General features: G+C 26.8%; 1 pseudogene; it reads left to right on the top strand.

Moving 5' to 3' along the window:
- The first annotated feature begins 417 nt into the window (after positions 1-417).
- Positions 418-10,583, top strand: LOC113874353 (annotated as a pseudogene).
- The last annotated feature ends 3,319 nt before the right edge of the window (positions 10,584-13,902 follow it).

The raw sequence follows: 13,902 nt of genomic DNA, 5'->3' as shown, positions 1-13,902 counted from the left end.
ATTTTAGACCAATCTCATTAATTGGATGTCTCTACAAGGTAATTGCCAAGATCTTAGCTTCAAGGTGTAAAAAAGTGTTGGAAGGAATTATTTCCATTAATCAAACGGCTTTATCCCACAAAAACAAATGTTGGATGGGGTAGCAACACTAAATGAAGTCTTGGATTTTGCCAAAAAAGAGAAGAAACCATGCTTTGTGCTTAAAATTGACTATGAGAAAGCATATGACTCTATGAACGGAGCTACCTAATGTATATGTTGAGAAGATTTGAATTCAACGACAAATGGTGTAAGTGGATTGAAGCTTGTATATGTAGGGATGATCTTTCGGTGTTGGTGAATGAAAGTGTATGAAAGGAAATTAGTAGCAGTAGATGATTCAAACAACGAGATCCACTAGCACTGTTCCTCTTTGTGATGGCGGCCAAGGGATTGGGTGGTTTAATGAAACAAGTCGTGGATAAAGGTGTGTTCAAAGGGTTCACCATTAATGATGGACCTATGATCTCATACTTACTATTTGCGGATGACACCATTTTGGTGGGTGAACCTTTAGTGGAGAACCTTTGGGGAATGAAAGGGGTGTTGAGGAGTTTTGAAGTGGTGTCGAGAATGAAGGTGAACTTCCATAAGAGTAAGATTATAAAAGTAAATATAGATCCTATTTTTATGGCACAAGCTTCAGAATTCCTAAATTGTAAAAAGGGTTCTATACCTTTTAAATTTTTGGGAATTCTGATTGGGTCCTCCCCACTCAAAATGAAGACTTGGAAGCCTATGTTGGAAACATTGAAGAGGAGATTGAGGTCTTGGAAGCATAAACACATTTCCATGGGAGGAAGAGTTTCACTATGAATTCGGTATTGAATTCCATGCCATTGCATTACTTGTCCTTCTATAAAATGCCAAAGACGATTGTGAGAGAGGTAATAAGTATACAAAGTTGGTTCCTTTGGGGAGGAGGGGTCAATAATAAAAGGAAAATGGCATAGGCAAAGTGGGAGGTTGTGTGTAGTAAGAAGAGTGATAGAAGGCTTGGTGTTAAACATGTAGAGAGATTTAATTGGACACTACTAGCAAAATAACATTAAAGGGCGTTACTAAAAAATGACTTGGTTTGGGGACAGGTTTTAGAAGCAAAGTACGGGCTAGATTTTGCTCATTCGAAAGTGCCACTATAAGGGTCTAATGTGTCATTATGGTGGAAGCACATAAGAATAGTGGGAACTCTACCAAATCCTTGGTTTCCTCAAGGAGTCAAGTAAAAGCTAGGAAAAGGTGACACTATTAAATTCTGGCAGCATGTATGGTGCGGGACTTCCACTTTAGCCTCCCAATTCCCTCGATTATTCTTGCTGGCTGAAGATGAGGAAGCTACAGTGGCTGCTTAAGGAGAATTGAGTAACGGTGATTGGAGGTGGAGCTTGAGGTGGAGAAGGAGATTAAGAGAGTGGGAGAGAGAACTTTTAATTGACCTTCTTTCTGTTTTGCAGATTTGCCATCAACAATAAGATTACAATGATAAATGGAGTTGGCTTAATGACCCTATTCGTGGTTTCCCTGTCAAGTTGGCATATCAACTCATTCAAGCAGAAATTGGACAACAAGTGCAGATTGAAGAGCTAGCAAAGAAAGTGCTCATCAAGAATTTGAAATCTTGGTCACCACATAAATTAATGGTGTTTACCTGGCAAGTGATGCTTGACGCTTTTCCAACTAAAGAAAACTTATCCAGGAGAGGTTACACAACATCAATAGGAGATGAAACGTGTGTCATGTGTGGGCTTCATTTGGAATTAGTTGATTGGATTGTAGTATGCCACAATATGCTACTCTGGTTGAATGCGCGTTGAGCTTCTTAAAGTTAGCAACGATCAAGAAAGGCTAGAAACCAATGTTTGTGATATTGTCAACAATAATTTGGAGTGTTTGGAGACATAGGAATGACATTATTTTTAAACAGAACACTATAGATGTAGACTTGGTTATGAAAGACATTAAAAGAAAATCATGGAATGCTTTGTATAGCCATGTGACTTCATCATGCTTCTCACTCGATGCATGAATTTTGGAACCCATTGCATCTCTTTCCCTTGTGGAATTACGAACTATTGGATCTTGTGCTTCATTCAAAGATGGAAAATTGTAATTCATATTACATACGGGGTAATGATTTGTATGTTCTTGGTGGTTATTAGATGATACAAAAGGCATCTCTTCCTTTAGCAGTGACATTGATCTTAAAGGAGTGAATGTCTCACGGTAGACTTTTGAGATATGTAATCAGCATGTACAAAGTTGTAATGTGAGCACAATTTGTGCTCAATTTTTTATTATAATATATATTATATTTGCTTATAAAAAAAATTAAAAACTGTGATATGTTACATTATTTGGCAAGATTTATTTTTGTTGGTGGACTAGTTTATAGTGCATTTACACAGGATAATCTTTTGATATTAAAAAAATATATGTTATATGCATTAATTATATTAAGTTGGTTAGATAATGTAATAGGGACATGTACACTCGTAATAGCATTAGACTTAACATGTTAAAGCATGATTGCACTACAACTTTTTACTATCATTATTTTTTGGTAAATTTCTTGTTATTTTGTTGTAATGATAGTAGTGTACATTAACTCATCGTCATAAATATTAAATCTAAATATATGTACTTTTTAAGTAGATATTACTCTACACAAAATTGTGCATCTTGGAGCAAGATAAGTTGAAGGAAGAACTAACACAATAGGCCAATTTACTAATTGATATGATAGAAAAGCAATTATGAAATAAAAAGGAAAAAATGAGGGTGAAACATAATAATTTTTGTTAATGTCATCAAGTTTAATGTTGATTCTTGATTATAAGAAAATAATTTAAAAATAAATAATAATACTACTACTAGTTGTGAAATTTAACAATCACGAATTAACATTTTTTTTAGTGAATATGACAACAAAATTCATCTCAAATCATGTTATAAACAAAAGCTCCATGTCAAAGACACTATTATAAAATAAATACTTCTTAAACTTAATCTAATATCAAACACAATTCAATAAAATATCATGAATATTTCATTCTTTAAAAAACAACTACTAAAATAATCAATGATATAATATATTATAATCTTTTAAGTTATTAATTATTTCAATTCTATTATATAGTGACTCACCCTACAAAGGTGAGGACAATTAAAAAGAAATAACCCTATAAAAAGGTAACAACTAACATTCTAAATACATAAACTCTTTTAAAATTGAGTATTCATAACCTTAAGCAATAAGTTGAAAATAAATTATTGTTGAATTAATAAAATTTAAAACTTACAGTTAAATGTGAGAAGTTAAAATTAAAAATTAATGAACAAGTTAATTAAATTAAACATATATGGTAAATCTAATTTTTAAAACTAATTAATTAGTGTAAAATTACATAAAAGAATTTTTTTTATTATGTATCCATGACTTGAATTTTTAAACTTTAATTTATTTTGAATCATTTATATTTTAAAATTATGATACTACTTTTATTTTATATTTATTTTTAAATTGATTTTAATAAATTAAATGACATTATATAAATAAGTTTATATTTTAATTTTTTTTAAAATGATATTTGATAATTCATAGAATTCTCCTCAATAATATAAGGATCTATTCTTTTTGAAATCTAGGAATGTTATAACAGTTTTTTGGTTTTTTTTTTTTTATGTTTTGTGATATATCTTTTACCATTTCAATAAAAAATATATTATAATTTAATTACGTAAACTTATAATTTTTAAAATAAAAATATTTATATCATAATTTTGAATATGATTTTAAATAATATTATTTTTTAAACAAGTAACTTTTTTTTCTTTATAATTTTGAATTTTTATCAGTAAAGATCAAACAATTTCATTTAAAATGGTAAAGAAAGAGTTATAATTAATAAGAGAATAAAATGGAAGAAAATAATAAGTTAGGGACTTTCACATGCTACTTTACGTTTATAGCTCCATCGGAGAAAAGTTATAAACTCTTAAAATAAACTCCTTTACTAAATAGATATTTTTTGGTTAAACAAACTTTTTAACTATTCAACCAAGCTATTAGCTTAAAATGTTACACTTAACCTTATCATACACACAAACTTTATTTGGCATAATTAGTTAGAAAGTAAAAATTATTTATTAACTTAAATTATTAAATTAACGACTAAACTATTTGATGATATTTAAGTATTGAACTAATTGGTGACATAAAATAACGCCCATGCGTGAGTGTATGCGTCTAGATTCATTTTTAACGTTAACCTATATTCTATTAATAATTAAAATAAATAGTATAGACAATGTTACAAATAAAAAAATATTTATCATTTTTAAATAATAAAAAATAAATTTATTATCTAAATTTTCATGATAAATTATCGACATTATTGTGATCAAGGAGAAATCTATTAAAATAATAAAGACAAAAATGGAAAAAAATTATACTAAGTTAACTAAAAGTTATATGTTTAAATATTACTTCAAGTAACAATATTTAAAAAAATACTACAAAATAATAGAAGAAATATACGTATCAAACAATTTAATTTTTTAGTCATTTAAATTTATATATATTATATATTAGATTGAATATGTTACAAACATATTATAGTATCGTTTATAAGTATCAACCACTTTGATCCTTACTAGAGATTGAAGCTTGCTCGGAGCAAGCATTGGAAGGGAATTGCCTTCTCCATTTTAGCTCTCTTGTACAAATTCACCATATAAATGATGATCAAATCCTTAGAAAGTCTACAGTGGATGAAATTAGAAATATGATTCTGATTAGAATTAAAAAGAAATAATATTAAACATTAAATACTAATCGAAGTTTTAATGAATCTCATTTACTTGACAAAAGAGATGTATTTATGAAAAACGTATTTTAAAAAAAATGCAAATTTAATACCCTTACGTGTTAAAGTGTTAAAGATTGACATAATTATTTTTCATATTTTTGGTCTGTTGATTAAAAAAATTATTGGTTTTATTTTTTTTAAAATCTAAAATGACATTAATTAGAGGAAAGAATATTAGAGAAACAAAAATGAGAGAAATCAATCAATAAAACTGTAGAATGATGAAGGATCCAGTAGAAAGTAGTATTATAGTAACTTTATTCTTAATTTGTGTACATTTATGTTAATCACCCGAAGAATAAAAAAATAGAGAGAGATAATGCTTGATTTGTAAGAAGCTTACCAAAAAAGCTGTTTAATTTAGAGGAAAATGCATTTTAGAATCAAGTTTTTGTTTTATATAGTGGACCAAATTTTTGTTTAGTATTTTAAATGAGTATGAAAAGAATCGCAAGAGATTGTTTAGAAATGAAGGTTTTGAAAGAAAATATTTTTATTTTTAATTAGATAAATTTTCAAAATTCAAGATATGAAATAATATATCAATGTAAACATAATTTTTTGTTATAAGTATATATAATTCTATTAATTTAAAATTAAAAAATATTTTTTTCTTTTCTTTTTCATCAGAAACTCCCTCTAATGATGCCTAAGAATTTAAAATAATTCTCAAACTTTTCCTTTATATGCCAACAAGTTACCTAATGACTCAGCAATTAGGACAAGTGCATAAGTTGAATTCTGATTAAGAAAAACTCTATTAGTAAGTGGGCTTTGGCCAACCTTAACTTCAACATATTTTCTTCTTCTTCTTCTTTATGATAGTATAATGTTTTATCTCCATTATCAGTATTATAATTCTAAAAAATGCATTTAGCTTTCAAAACTAAAATCATGTTTCATGATTAAACGTCTCAAATTATTAATTCAGCTTCTCTTATTCCTGATATAAAACAATAATGCTCATAGACTAAATAGCAAAACTTTAACTAAGGAAGACATGAATTATTTTTGTTCCTTGAGTTCGGACAAATCGTGTTGTATACTGCGATTCCTACCTTTGATTCTTCAGCATATATACGAAAAACCAATTATATGCTAGTTTTTTACGGCATTTGTTAACCAACAGTTTCTTTGGTTGTTAGGTCGTCATCAGCGTTGCACAACATTGCTTGTCGTGTGTAAAGATTTCTAAAAGGAAAGGAAAAAAAAAAAAGTTGGAATATGGAAAAAAAAAAGTAAGAAATTTAATTTGAATGCGACTTGTGCATTAATTTAAACCAAGAAAACTAAGGAAAAACAAAAATGAAGCTTTATGCTGGTAGAGTATCAAGATCGAGAAAAGCTTTAGGCAAATTGGGACTTTATTCTATATACCATAAGTTCTCATTGCTAAGCAAGAAACCTCTCATTATTTTAAAATTAAAGATACTACATATTCTTTGAGGCACAGAATATTTTGAAGCATTAGATTCTAAATTTGACCCAAAGAGGTTCATGCATTATGGCATATCGGGCATAAAATCAAGGGAAACTATGGTCAGTATTTGGATGCCACCCTGAGTTTTAGAATGAACGGCAAAAAGGGGCAGGAAAAGTGGCATTCAAAAATTCGAATCTAAGAAACCTTGGATTCTGCAAATGTAATCTAACTAAGCAAAATTATGTGACTTACTTTCCCTAATATACGATGGAGTAACCAGATATGTATGTATGTAACTTGCCATGAATCTAACTGTAGTAAGTTGATCACACATATCAGATAAATTAGACGGTCATAAAAATGTAATTTTAAATTTTACACACACACACACACACACATATATATATATATATATATATATATATATATATATATATATGCAATAGAAATTAAGTTACTCTAAAAATAATTTTGATTAAAATTACTTTATTTAATAACTCTTTATAAATATTAAATCACATAAATTTAGTTATTAAATAATATGATATTAACGTATGGATTATATATAATAATTTTTATTCTTCATCAATTATATATATATATATATGCCATTAATTATTTTTTTATACTTCATCTATTAAAAAATTGGTAAACACCATTTTTTTAAGTTAACACGAGCTTTTAAACTAACAAGATATATAAGTAACACCAATTTTCTAAAATAAAATAAAGTGGAGCATAATAACTTCAGGAGTCTAAAGTTATTAGTAAATAATTAAGTTGCTTAAATATATTGATCAAAGTATAATTATTAATTGCATATATGAAAACCAGTCTTATAAAACAGTACGTTTCTCATTTGAAAATAATTAATTTCTAAGTAATTAACTAAAAATACCACTAATATAAATTAAAAAATTAGAATTTGTTGAACCTTTAATTAGCATAAGTTTAATTATAAAATAATTTCTAATGGGATATATAATAAAATAAATAGTTATGACTTTAAAATGATTTGCAATATGCATAATTTTTAAGAATGTTCGTGTATAAGACTCAATATTTAAAAATATGTACTTGATGAATTTTTAAACCTAAAATAAAATTTGATTTTCAAATTTTAACTAACAAAAAAAATAGTATTTTTTAAAAGAACTATAATAACGGGGGAATAATTAACCCTCAAAAAATAATAAAAGTTTTGGATATTAAATATTCAATTTTTTCATTAAATAACTTAATGGACATGGATTTAAATCTTCTTGTATTTTTAAATAATATATTCTTATTTATTAAAAATTAAATATTTTTAAAAAAATAATAAATCTTATAATAAAAAATAAATTTTACATAATTTTCTTGTTAATAAAGTTTTATACCATTATTAAACAAGACCAATCATAAGATGGGTGGCAAGTGATGCTCATACTTTAAAATTCAAAAAATAATTACATTAATTAAAATATTTTAAAAAAAATTGTAGTGATTATTTAATAAATAATATTTTATCATTACTAATTAAATCTTTTTATTGAAAAAAGTTTCTTATCTTACATTTTATTAATTAATTATTAATTATTAGTTCTTATAAGAAAAATATTTATGTCGGTCTCAAATTTTAAATTTATCAAATTTAGTTTCTATTATTAATTTTTTTATTGTTTAATATTAGTGTGTTTACCAAAAAGTTCACATGGGTAGTGGCGTATCTATATAAAGATGAAGAGGGCAAATGCATTCCCTCAATTTTAATAATTACTTTAAATAATATTTTTTTATTTATTTTGCATCCCCTAATTTTATATTTTTGCATCCCTACGAAACATGTTAAAAGTTTAAATCAAACAAAAATAATAATTTTTTATTTTTACTTTTTTACTTTTCTTCTCCAACATATTTGTAAATTTTCTTTTTACCTTCCTTCTCCGACAAGTTTGTAAGCTTTTCATAAACCTCCATTGTCCTAGCTTACGGAAAAGTGGAAATTTCCACACAAAATATTCAAGACTTCTTCTTTGCATTGAATTAAACATTCTTTTTTGCTTTGAACATTCGAAATAGAGTTTGCAGGCTGCGACTTTTCATATTTTCTACTTCAAATTAAAGTCAAGTCAAGGTAAGTTGGATTGTTCCTCTCCTCTGCCACTATTCAATAAAACCTTGCTTCTATATACTTTTTTAAATATTTGCTCAGCAGAATCTTTTCATTTAAACTCTGTTAATCCCATATTTCAAATAGGTCATGAAAATTTTTTTTAAGAGGAAATTACCTTCAAATGAGCAATAATCTTCATCAAATCCTAAAGAATTAAGTTCTCAACCTCAACAAATTGAGCTCAATTAAGAAGACTTGTCATCGGATTCAGGAAAACGCATAAAACTTTCAACCTATCATCCTAATGATCATGATAAGATTTGAAGAGTATATTTGCAAAGAGGACCTTGCCAACCTACTAAACATAACTTTCCCTAAAGAAAATTTGAGAGTTCTTTAAGAAGATTTTCTCTACCTTGGTTTAATGAATTTGGTAATTGGATGAAGTACAGTATTGAAAAAGATGTGGTATTTTGTTTATGTTGTTATCTTTTCAGGTCTGATTTTGGAAAGTAATCTGGTGGGGACACATTTGTCACAAGGGGATTTATAAGTTGGAACAAGAAAGAAGCACTCTCATCTCATGTTGGAGGTCCTAATAATGCTCATAACATTGCTTGGAAGAAGTGTTAGGATTTGATGAATCAAAATCAACATATTGAAGTTGCAATTTCTAAGCAATTTGAACAAGTTTGTGACTTATATCAAAGGCGTTTGACTACATCAATTGACAGCATTCTGTTTCCATTAAAGCAAGGATTAGCATTTTGTGCCATGATGAATCAATCAATTTTATTAATCAAGGTAATTTTCTTGAATTTCTCAAGTTTCTTGCGGATCACAATGAATCAATAAATCATGTTATCTGCGGAAATGCACCTGAAAATCATCAATTAATTGCTTCATTGATCCAAAATGATATAGTTAATGCTGCTGCATTAGAAACAATAAATGCTATTATTAATGATATTGGAGAAGAACTATTTGCTATTATTGTTGATGAAGCTTGTGATATATCAAATAAAGAACAAATGGTTGTTGCTTTGCAGTATGTTAATAAAAGTGGAAGTATTGTTGATCACTTTGTTGGCATGGTGCATGTTAAGGATACTACTGTCATATCGTTGAAAATGGCAATTGATGAATTATTTTGCAAATATAGGCTTAGTGTGTCAAGAATTCATAGACAAGGGTATGATAGTGCTAGTAACATGCAATATGAATTTTTTGGTCTTAAAAGTTTAGTCTTGAAGGAGAATTCATCTGCATTTTATGTACATTATTTTGCTCATCAATTTCAACTTACACTAGTTGTCATTGCAAAAAATCACATTCAAGTTATCTCTCTTTTTAATTTAGTGTACAATTTATTAAATGTTGTTGGGGGATCTTGCAAACAACATGACATGCTTCGTGAAAAACAAATAACCAAAGTTAGAGAGGCATTGAGAAAAGGAGAAATTTCCAGTGGGCAAGGTTTGAATCAAGAAACTAGTGTCAAACAAGCTACTAATACTCAATGAGGTTCACTTATGGAACTTTGATAAATTTGATTTTGATGTATTCTTCAATCATTGATGTTCTTGAAATTATAAAAGAAGATTGATCAAATGCAGATCAAAGACCCGAAGTTAATGGTCTTTTATATTTGATAGAAGATTTTGGTTTTACATTCACATTACATTTGATGAAAAAAGTCTTGGGTATTTCAAATGAACCATCACAAGCATTACAAAGAAAAGATCAAGACATAATCAATGCTATAAATTTGGTTAACATCGCAAAGGAACGATTACAAATTATGAGGGATAGTGGATTTGATTCTTTATTGAAGGAAGTAATTCATTTTGTAATGTGCATACCATTCATTCATAGTCCTAATATAGAAGATACTTTTTTGTCTAAGGGAAGATCATGACGCAAAGCTCAAGTTGTCACAGTAGAGCATCACTATCAAGTTAAATTATTCTATACTGTTGTAAACATGCAACTTCAAGAACTTAATGGCTGTTTCACAAAGGTAGATACTCAATTGCTCCTTTGTATGGCGTGTTTAAATCCAGCTAATGGCTTCTCTGCTTTTGATAAAAGAAGACTAACTGACTTTGCCAAGTTTTATCCACGTGAGTTTTCTTTAATAGAATTGATAATAAGCTAATCATTCAACGATTCCAAAACATGAAATCACTTAAAGGACAATTGTAAGGTATGTTATTTTTCTTTTATTATCTATTACAATATCAGAATTTTAATATTGATATAATTATCTTTATATGATAATGATATTATTAGTCTTTTAATTTTTTAAAATATAAAATTTACACTCCCTAACCTTAGGGTAGATCCGCCACTGCATATAGGCAGTTGCCTTTAAATGTATTGATTCTTTTTTAATAAGATTTTCAAATGAGCTATATGAAGAGTGTGGTTCCTCCTTTTTTTCCTTTTCATCTCCTTAAACACCCATATGCATCATTATACCAAAAAAAAAATTGATAAAATCTTGACCAAAAGAAGTTGTGAAACTCATCTCTAAAGCTAAGAAACATGAACAGAAAAATGAGTTATAAATTATAGTTTTCATCTTAAATTCCACATGAAACATGACGTGACATTGAAGAATTGAAACAAGTGATTAATAACTAAAAATTAAAGTAAGGGTTGGGAAAAAAAGTATGAAAAAATGAATAAAGTATATGAACAAATAGAAAATGAGAAAAAATAATAAGAAAAAAGCCAAAAATATGAAAAAAGAGTATGAATAAGTAAAAAATAACTTACCTTTCTTAAATTGTGTTGCCATTATTTCTTGAGAAATTAAATTATAATTTTGTGTGTGTGTGTGTGTTTTTTTTTTTTTTGTTAAAATCTCAAAGTTTAAAGTAAGATATTTAAGTTTCTATGTAGTTATGTAGAATTCTTAATGATATTATAGGTGAATATTTAATTGAAGATGTGTATTTTAATTTTTGACATATAAACTTTTATATGAAATAATAAAAATTGACTTTTTAAAAATGTTATTATCTTAATTAGTTATACTATCTACAAAAAATATATAAAATTATATTAATCAATTAGACATACAAAGAAATAAAAAAAATACATACAACTAATAATGATACAATGATATAATTATTAAGATTTTCATAACCAAACCAAAATACTAATTAGTATAAAGGTTCAATAAACTTTGTCTAGTTGTTATAGATCAAACATAATTTTATATAAGCACGTATAAATGTACTATAACTAGTCACTAAATTTAAAAAAATGTATTACATCTCAGTCAAAAATGTTATTACTTCATTCATAATGCAAAATAAATAAATAAAAAGAACATACAAAGTTAATCCTATCCTATTTTATTAATTTGTTGTATTATTAAAAGGACCAAATCCATGCAACTCTTATTGAACTTTTAGCCTTTGACAATATTATGTTAAACCCTTAATATAATGTGTTACATTTCTCAGTTAATTTTAATTTTTCAATTACTTTATATTCTTAGACTTTGTTTCTATCTTCTTCTTTTTCTAATTTTTGTTTATACATTATATTTTTTTTATTTAATTTGATAGGCCTTTTTAAAAAAATATATATTTGATCTCTTCAATGTCTTATTGATTATATTTTTAAAAAATAGTTGTAAAATATATTACAAATTAAACAAGATTGCCAAATGAATGTATTTGACATTATTAGGCCTAAACAGGTAACTAATGGTAATCAAAATGAGATTTAAAAAAAATATATAATTGCCTGAATCATTTTTCTAATTTAACTAGTTATATTTATCCTTAATTTAGTTGTAGACAAGTTCTAGAGTATATGCGAATAGACAAGTCACTTGATACAAGCAAAAGGGAATAAAATAGCAATGATGCATGTGTCCCTTTAAAGTCAATACTTCACTATTTTTGTGGCTAATTCAACATATACAAAGTAAGTAAAAAGAACTATTTATTCTGAGTTATCTTTAACACAATTTAATTTATATGTTTCATATTAAGAATAATTAATGCTACTTCATAAAGAATGAGATTTCTAAAGATTCAAATTCATATACACTAAAAGCAATCATATCATAAAAAGGACATTAGAGCATGTTTTCATCACACATATACAAGAGAATATTTAAGCCTCCTTAAACTTATCAATTATTCTATCCATAACATAAAATAAATAAAATAAAAAAATTGAAGAGTACTCCCTTTTGTGATGCATTAGAGTTAACTATCCTTTTATCTTTTTCTAAAATTGTGTTATTGTGGTGAAGCAAACTTATTCCTTTGTCATATTATCTACTCTTCAAACTTAACTTTAACATTCTGCTTAGTGTTAAAATGTGAAAAATTTAAATATAAGATGTATCAAATGTCTATCACTTCAAAAAAAAAACTAAACTAAACAACACACTAGTTAGTACTCAGAAAGAAAACAATTTCAAATAATCAAAGTATGAATCACAGTTAATAATAAGCAGGGTCAAGTTTTGAAGATACAACTGAAAGAAAACAAAAGCAAAAGAAAAAGCATCCCAAGGAAACCTAAAATATGAAAATGTTCTAAGGAAAAATAAACTCGGCCTAAAAATTAACTAAAATAACCAATAAGGCAAATACAAGTTGACTCAATTTCATATGATCTAATTCACCTTGATTTAAATATTCTTAAAACTTGAATGGAAATTTTAAAGATCCAACTTAAGAGACTACTCAATTGATGAGTTAAGGCATTTATTTTTTAATTTTTTCAAGTCCAGTTTTCTTGTTTAGTATCCACGGCCATAAACTTATGTTTTATTATGCCCTTTAGATGATGTAGCAAATCCTCCTCAAACTCTAATAGTCTTTTCAATTCATTCTACATACAAATATCCTTTACAGTAAAAGAGTTAAAAGCACACAGTATCTAAAGTATAAATAGAATAATATTTGTCAAAAGCATATTGGTGTTTCAAGGAATTAAATACTTCATATATCATTTCTTCATCATTTAGTCTCATAGTCAACTTACTTTATTACATGTTAATAAGTCTATATTTTGAGGGTATTGTTATAACTTGATTTCATATACTTAACCCATATTTAATAAAAAATTTACACTAATTTTGCTATTATTTGTTACAATTTAGTATGAGAAGAATATCAATGAATTGATGAAGTATTTTGATTACAATTAGAAAAAATTTAGTAGAAAGCAGAACAACATATGATAGGAAATATGATCTTTCTTAACTGCTAGCCTAAGAGTACTTTGTAAACATGCACAACTATACTAGAGAATATGCATGACCGTGCTTCTTCCTTGGTGTAACTAATTTATAGATTTTTAAGGAGTCTACAAGAAGAAATTTAAACATCGAATTTCACAACAAAAAATCATATTTATTTTTTTATTGATAAGTCATATCTTTGTAAAAAATAAAACATATTTTTTGAAGGTAAAATCATTATCTTTTCTTGGATTACGTA

Source organism: Abrus precatorius, unplaced genomic scaffold (assembly GCF_003935025.1).
Source record: "Abrus precatorius isolate BTA unplaced genomic scaffold, Abrus_2018 Scaffold8, whole genome shotgun sequence".
Lineage (NCBI taxonomy): Eukaryota > Viridiplantae > Streptophyta > Magnoliopsida > Fabales > Fabaceae > Abrus > Abrus precatorius.
The sequence above is the reverse complement of the archived record's forward strand: the minus strand, read 5'-3'. Positions and strand labels throughout refer to the sequence as shown.